Source organism: Mustela putorius, unplaced genomic scaffold, assembly GCF_011764305.1.
Source record: "Mustela putorius furo isolate JIRA1106 unplaced genomic scaffold, ASM1176430v1.1 tig00001093_pilon_pilon_pilon, whole genome shotgun sequence".
NCBI lineage: Eukaryota > Metazoa > Chordata > Mammalia > Carnivora > Mustelidae > Mustela > Mustela putorius.
This window is the reverse complement of record NW_025421565.1, coordinates 1,197,306-1,203,305: the sequence shown is the minus strand read 5'-3', so window position 1 is coordinate 1,203,305 and position 6,000 is coordinate 1,197,306.

The window sequence follows — 6,000 nt, the reverse complement described above, 5'->3', positions numbered from 1 at the left end:
ACAAAAAGCATCTTGGTTCTTTCCACAGTTTGGCAACCGTGGCCATTGCTGCTATAAACATTGAGGTACAGATGGCCCTTCTTTTCACTACATCTGTATATTTGGGGTAAATACCCAGTAGTGCAATTGCAGGGTCATAAGGAAGCTCTATTTTTAATTTTTTGAGGAATCTCCACAGTGTTCTCCAAAGAGGCTGCACCAACTTGCATTCCCACCAACAGTGGAAGAGGGTTCCCAATTCTCCACATCCCCTCCAACACATGTTGTTTCCTGTCTTGTTAATTTTTGGCCTTCAACAGACGAATGGATAAGGAAGATGTGGTCCATATACACTATGGAGTATTATGCCTCCATCAGAAAGGATGAATACCCAACTTTTGTAGCAACCTGGATGGGACTGGAGGAGATTATGCTGAGTGAAATAAGTCAAGCAGAGTCAATTATCATATGGTTTCACTTATTTGTGGAGCATAAAAAATAGCATGGTGGACATGGGGAGTTAGGAGAAGGGAGTTGGGGGAAATTGGAAGGGGAGGTGAACCATGAGAGACTATGGACTCTGAAAAACAATCTGAGGAGTTTTAAGTGGGGGTGGGTGGGAGGTTGGGGGAACCAGGTGGTGGGTATTAGGGCATGGATTGCATGGAGTACTGAGTGTGGTACAAAAACAATGAATACTGTTATGCTGAAAATAAAGAAAAAATAAATTAAAAAATAAAGCAAAGAAAATCCACAACTAGAATAAATTAAACTAAAAATTAATATGTATAAGAATAAATTACTTATTAAAAATAAGCCTAGAAGAAATTCTAAAATGGAATAATTTAAACAAATGTACATATTTGACAATCATTTTAATGTTAAATGAATCTGAAATTAGATAACCATGTAAAAGAGTGGCTATAGATTTGGGGAAGATAAAGGCAGTTATCCCTTCTAAGTTATATAGGCTGCTCACTACATTAAAGAACAGAACCAAAATGGCGAAGGACAGTTGCAGTAGAAGTAGCGAGAGAGCAGACCCTAATGAATGAGTGGTAGGGGGATACATCTAGAAAATCTCCAGAACCAAGCCATCATGGATTTGAGCATTTCAGAGCAACAATAGGAAAGAGAGAGAGCTCTGTGAGGCTAGAGGTCTGCTTAAGATGTAGTGCTTTCTACAAATCCAAGAAAACAAGTTTAGCGACAGAAAAATAGTGCTATGGACTCCCAGGCAGAGGGTTGTAAGAGGAAAGGGGAGTACCTTCATAATAGCTCCACTGAAGAAAATTAAGGCATAAATTCCTGACAAACTTCATCTACTTTCATGTGCTTTTTTCCCAAAATGAAGAAAAAGGCATTAGGGAAATGAAACAGGATAATGAATGACACCATAAATTAGAGTTAGAAAAACTCAGTGAGGAAAGTACAGACCTCAGGGAAGAAGCAGCAGCGTATCGAAACATTACTTCCTAAGTGAAATGGGAAGTAGTAAAAAAGGTAGCAGACAGTGCTGTATGAGAATGGGAAGGGAGAAGAGAAAAATGCTAAAAAAAGAAACTAAAAAAAGAGACTACAATATTTGAGAGAAAATACCAAAATGTGAAGTTATGGACAGGAAATGAGTATCTGGAATGCCTCTGGGAAAACCAAAGCAAAGACACAAAAACGTTAAAAGTCATAATACAGAATTTTTTGTAAACACAATAAATCCTTTCAAACTGTTTATTAACAGAGTACCCTGAACACTGACTCAGAATAACAAATGGAAGTTTAGTAAAATCATTGAGAGAAAAATGAAATTAAAATTGAAATGCAAAATTTAATTAAAATGTAAAGAAAAAAATGAAATCCTTGGTCATCTAGGGAAAAAGGTCATCTAGGGAGCAGATGACATATAAAGGAAAGGAAATGAGAATGTAATCCACATTTCTGAATGCCGTATTTTGTACCACAAGAAAATGGAGTAATGCATTGAAAGACACTGAAGGGAAGACACTGTGAACCATGGATTTTATAGCTAGAAAACCTGATTTATACAGAATAAAAGTCTTGGCCTTCAAGTCACTATGCAAGAACTCAGGCTATATTTCTCCCATGACCACTCGAAGAGGGATGACCAAACATAGGATAAGAAATGCCTTGAAAGAATGTAAGGACAGATGGTTAACAGGCAATCTATGATGACTTTGCATCACTAAGGTTCTGTGAGAGGAAGAATGACCTCAGTGGCAGTCCCTAGGGTAATTGTTTCATAATAATTCCAGAGCTTTCTTGGAAAAGAATACTTTTTATTTTATGTAAACATATTTTTAAAACAGCTGGAAGTTAATATTGCTTAATATAGACAGCTTATGTTAATTAATTGATTTTACATTTAAAAAATAGTAAACTTCCAACATTAAGTGCAATGGTATTCAACAAAACACATTCCAAGTCCACACAATTCAGGAAGGAAATAACTGGCACTACATGAGCTGACTTGGGAGAGAGGAGTGTTCATGGGGGAGCCGAGAGGCAGCTCTCTTGTTGGCCTCATGGCTGATGGAAGGCCCTGGAAATGGGCAATCTCCAGCCCCTCCAAGGCCCAGGCTGGCTGCTCTATTGAGCAGTGATAGAATCTACAGAACTAGCAGGAATCCGCAGGTGTCACAGTGATGGATGGAAGAGGGGCTCAGCAGGGTGGGTGTGTGGGTACCTGTCAGGCCCTGGAAGATGACCTTGAGCCCTACAGTGCACAAGGGTCAGATGCATAAGGTACTGGGGCCTGTTTGTTGCTCTGTGCTGGGGGGGTGATCTGTCAGCACACAGAGTCATTTCACGTGGGTGACAGGCAGGTCAGCTTTCAGGATCAGGTCCTCTGTACTGGGAAATAATGCAAAGGGAAGGGGAAGACTCTAGGTTTTCAGAAATGAACAGTCTGAGTTCCACAGATGTGGGCCGAGGAAGGAACTGGTTGTTTCAGGTCTCATGGAAAGGAGTAGAAGATGACCCTTTCTTTTCCCCCACTCCTCCACTCAAGTCAGTCCTGTCCTACTAAGATCTGCACCCCAAAAGCCGGCAGCTTTCTGGAGGGCTTCCTTTTTGCTCTAATAAAAATTTTTATTTCTAGCACAACCACTATACCTTGCCTGTGCTTTTCAATTAAAAAATCAAAAATTCAAAAAAAAAAAAAAAAAAAAAGATCAAAAATTATTATGCAGTGGTATTAAAAACATCAGAAAGCAGCAAAGTATATGTGAAACTTAACTTGCCTTCTCTGCTTCCTCTGCACACCTGTTCCACATGTCCATTTCCTCCACTTTATCATGCCATGGAAGTTCTATCTAGCTCACCAATCAGCCAACAAAAAGAATAAAAGGCATCTGAATCAGCAAAGAAGAAGTCTCTCATTCTTTGCAGATGACATGATAATGTATGGGGAAACCCGAAAGACTTCACTCTAAAACTGCTAGAACTCATACAGGAATTCAGTAAAATGTCAGGATATAAAAGCAATGCACAGAAATCAGTTCCATCTCTATACACCAACAAGATGGAAGAAAGAGAAATTAAAGAGTCAGTCCCACTTACAATTGCACCAGAAACCATAAGATACCTAGGAATAAATTGAACCAAAGAGACAAAGTATCTGTACCCAGAAATACTGAGTACTCTGTATTTATACAGTACTCGTGAAAGAAATTGGGGAAGACACAAAGAAATGGAAAAATGTTCCATGTTCATGGCTTGGAAGAACAAATATTGTGAAAATGTCTATGCTACATAGAGCAATCTACACATTTAATGGAATCCCTATGAAAATACCATTAACTTTTTTCAAAAAAATGGAACAAATAATCCTAAAATTTATATGGAACAAGAAAAGACCCCAAATAGCCAGAGAAATTTTGAAAAAGAAAACCAAAGATGACGGCATCACAATTCCAGACCTCAAGCTTTATTACAAAGCTGTAATCATCAAGATAGTATGATACGGGCACAAACACACACACACAGATCAATGCAAGAGAATAGAGAGCCCAGTAATGGATCTCAAGTCTATGGTCAACTAATCTTTGAATTAGTTGAATGTCCAATAGAAAAAAGAATGAAACTGGACCATTTCCTTATACCACACACAAAAATAAACTCAAAATGGATGAAAGACCTCAATGTGAGACAAAAATCCCTCACAATCCTTGAGGAGAACGCAGGCAGCAACCTGTTTGTCCTCAACCACAACAACATCTTCCTAGAAACATCGCCAAAGGCAAGGGAAGCAAGGGCAAAAATGAACTATTGGGAGTCCATCGAGATCCAAAGCTTTTGCACAGCAAAGGAAGCAGTCAACAAAACCAAAAGACAACCAACAATGGGGAAAGACATTTGCAAATTACATATCAGATAAAGGGTTAGTTTCCAAAATCTATAAAGAACTTACTAACTCAACACCCAAAGAACAGATATTCCATTCAAGAAATGGGCAGAGGACATGAACAGACATTTCTGCAAAAAAGACCTCCAAATGGCCAACAGACACATGAAAAAGTTCTCAACATCACTCAGGACCAGGGAAATCCAAATCAATACCACAATGAGATACCTTCTCACACCAGTCAGAATGGTTAAAAATCAACGAGTCAGGAAACAACACGTGTTGGTGATGATGTAGAGAAAGAGGAATTCTCCTAAACTATTGGTTGGAAATCAAGCTAATGCAGCCACTCTGGAAAACAGTATGGAGTTTCCCTGTAAAGTTGAAAGTAGAGCTACCCTATGACCCAGCAATCCCACTACTGGATATTTACCCTAATGATAGAAATGTAGTGATCTGGAGGGGCATGTGCACCTGAATGATTATAGCAGCAAAGTCCACAATAGCCAAACTATGGAAAGAACCTAGATGTCCACCAAGAGATGAATTGATAAAGGAGATGTGATATCGATATCTACATCTATATCTATCTATATGTATGTATCAATATATCTATTTAGATATATCTGTATCTATATCTATATCTGCAAACACACATACGCATTACACTTTTTTTTTCTTGGGGTCCTGGGATTGAGTCCTGCATCTGGCTCTTTGCTCAGCAAGTAGCCTGCTTCTCCTCTCTCTCTTCCTGTTTCTCTTCCTAAATGTGATCTTTCTTTGTCAAATATATAAATAAAATCTTAAAAAAATAAATCATTTAAAGAAACAATTAGGTTAAACAAATCATAATTAAGTAGCTTAAATTAAAATGTACTTAAATCCTAATCCAATCCTAACCAATAAGTCAGGTGTCCTTATAAGAATGGGAAGAGACACCAAGGATGGACCTGCATTGGGAAAGACCATGTGAGAACACAGCAAGAAGGTCCGGTCTCCAAGCCAGGAAGAGAAGCTTCAGGAGAAACCAAACCTTCTGATACCTTAATTTTGGAACTTCCATCTTCCAGAATTCTGAAAAAATACATTTCTTTTGTTTAAGCCACCCAGTATGGTGTCTGGCATTCTGTTAACACAATCCTAGCAACCTAATGGACATTTTGGCATTGAGAAGTAGGGTGTTGCTGTAACAAATACCTGCAAATATGGAAGTGACTTTGTGGAAGTGGATGGGGAAAGGCTGGAAGAGTTCCAAGGTGTATGTTAGAAAAGTCTACTTTGAGGAAAGAGACTGTCAGTAGAAGTATGAACCTTTAAAGGTGATGCTCATGTGGTTCCTGATGGGAATGAAGAATGTTATCAGAAACTGGAGGAAAGGAGATCTTTGTTATAAAGGGGTAAAGCACTTGGCTGAATTGTGCTTAGTGTTTTCTGGAAAACAGAACATATTTGTGATGAGCTTGAATGATTACCTGAGGAGATTTCAAAGAAAAAAAAATGTCAGGGGTGCAATCTGGATTTTTGTTACAGTTCATAGCAGAGTGCAAGAGCTTAGAGATGATTTTGACAAGGAATTGTTAAATAGTTGTTAAGGAAAAAGGAATCAGACTTTGAATACTCAGAAAACTGTTAGCCCATCCACACTGAAAAACACAATAAAA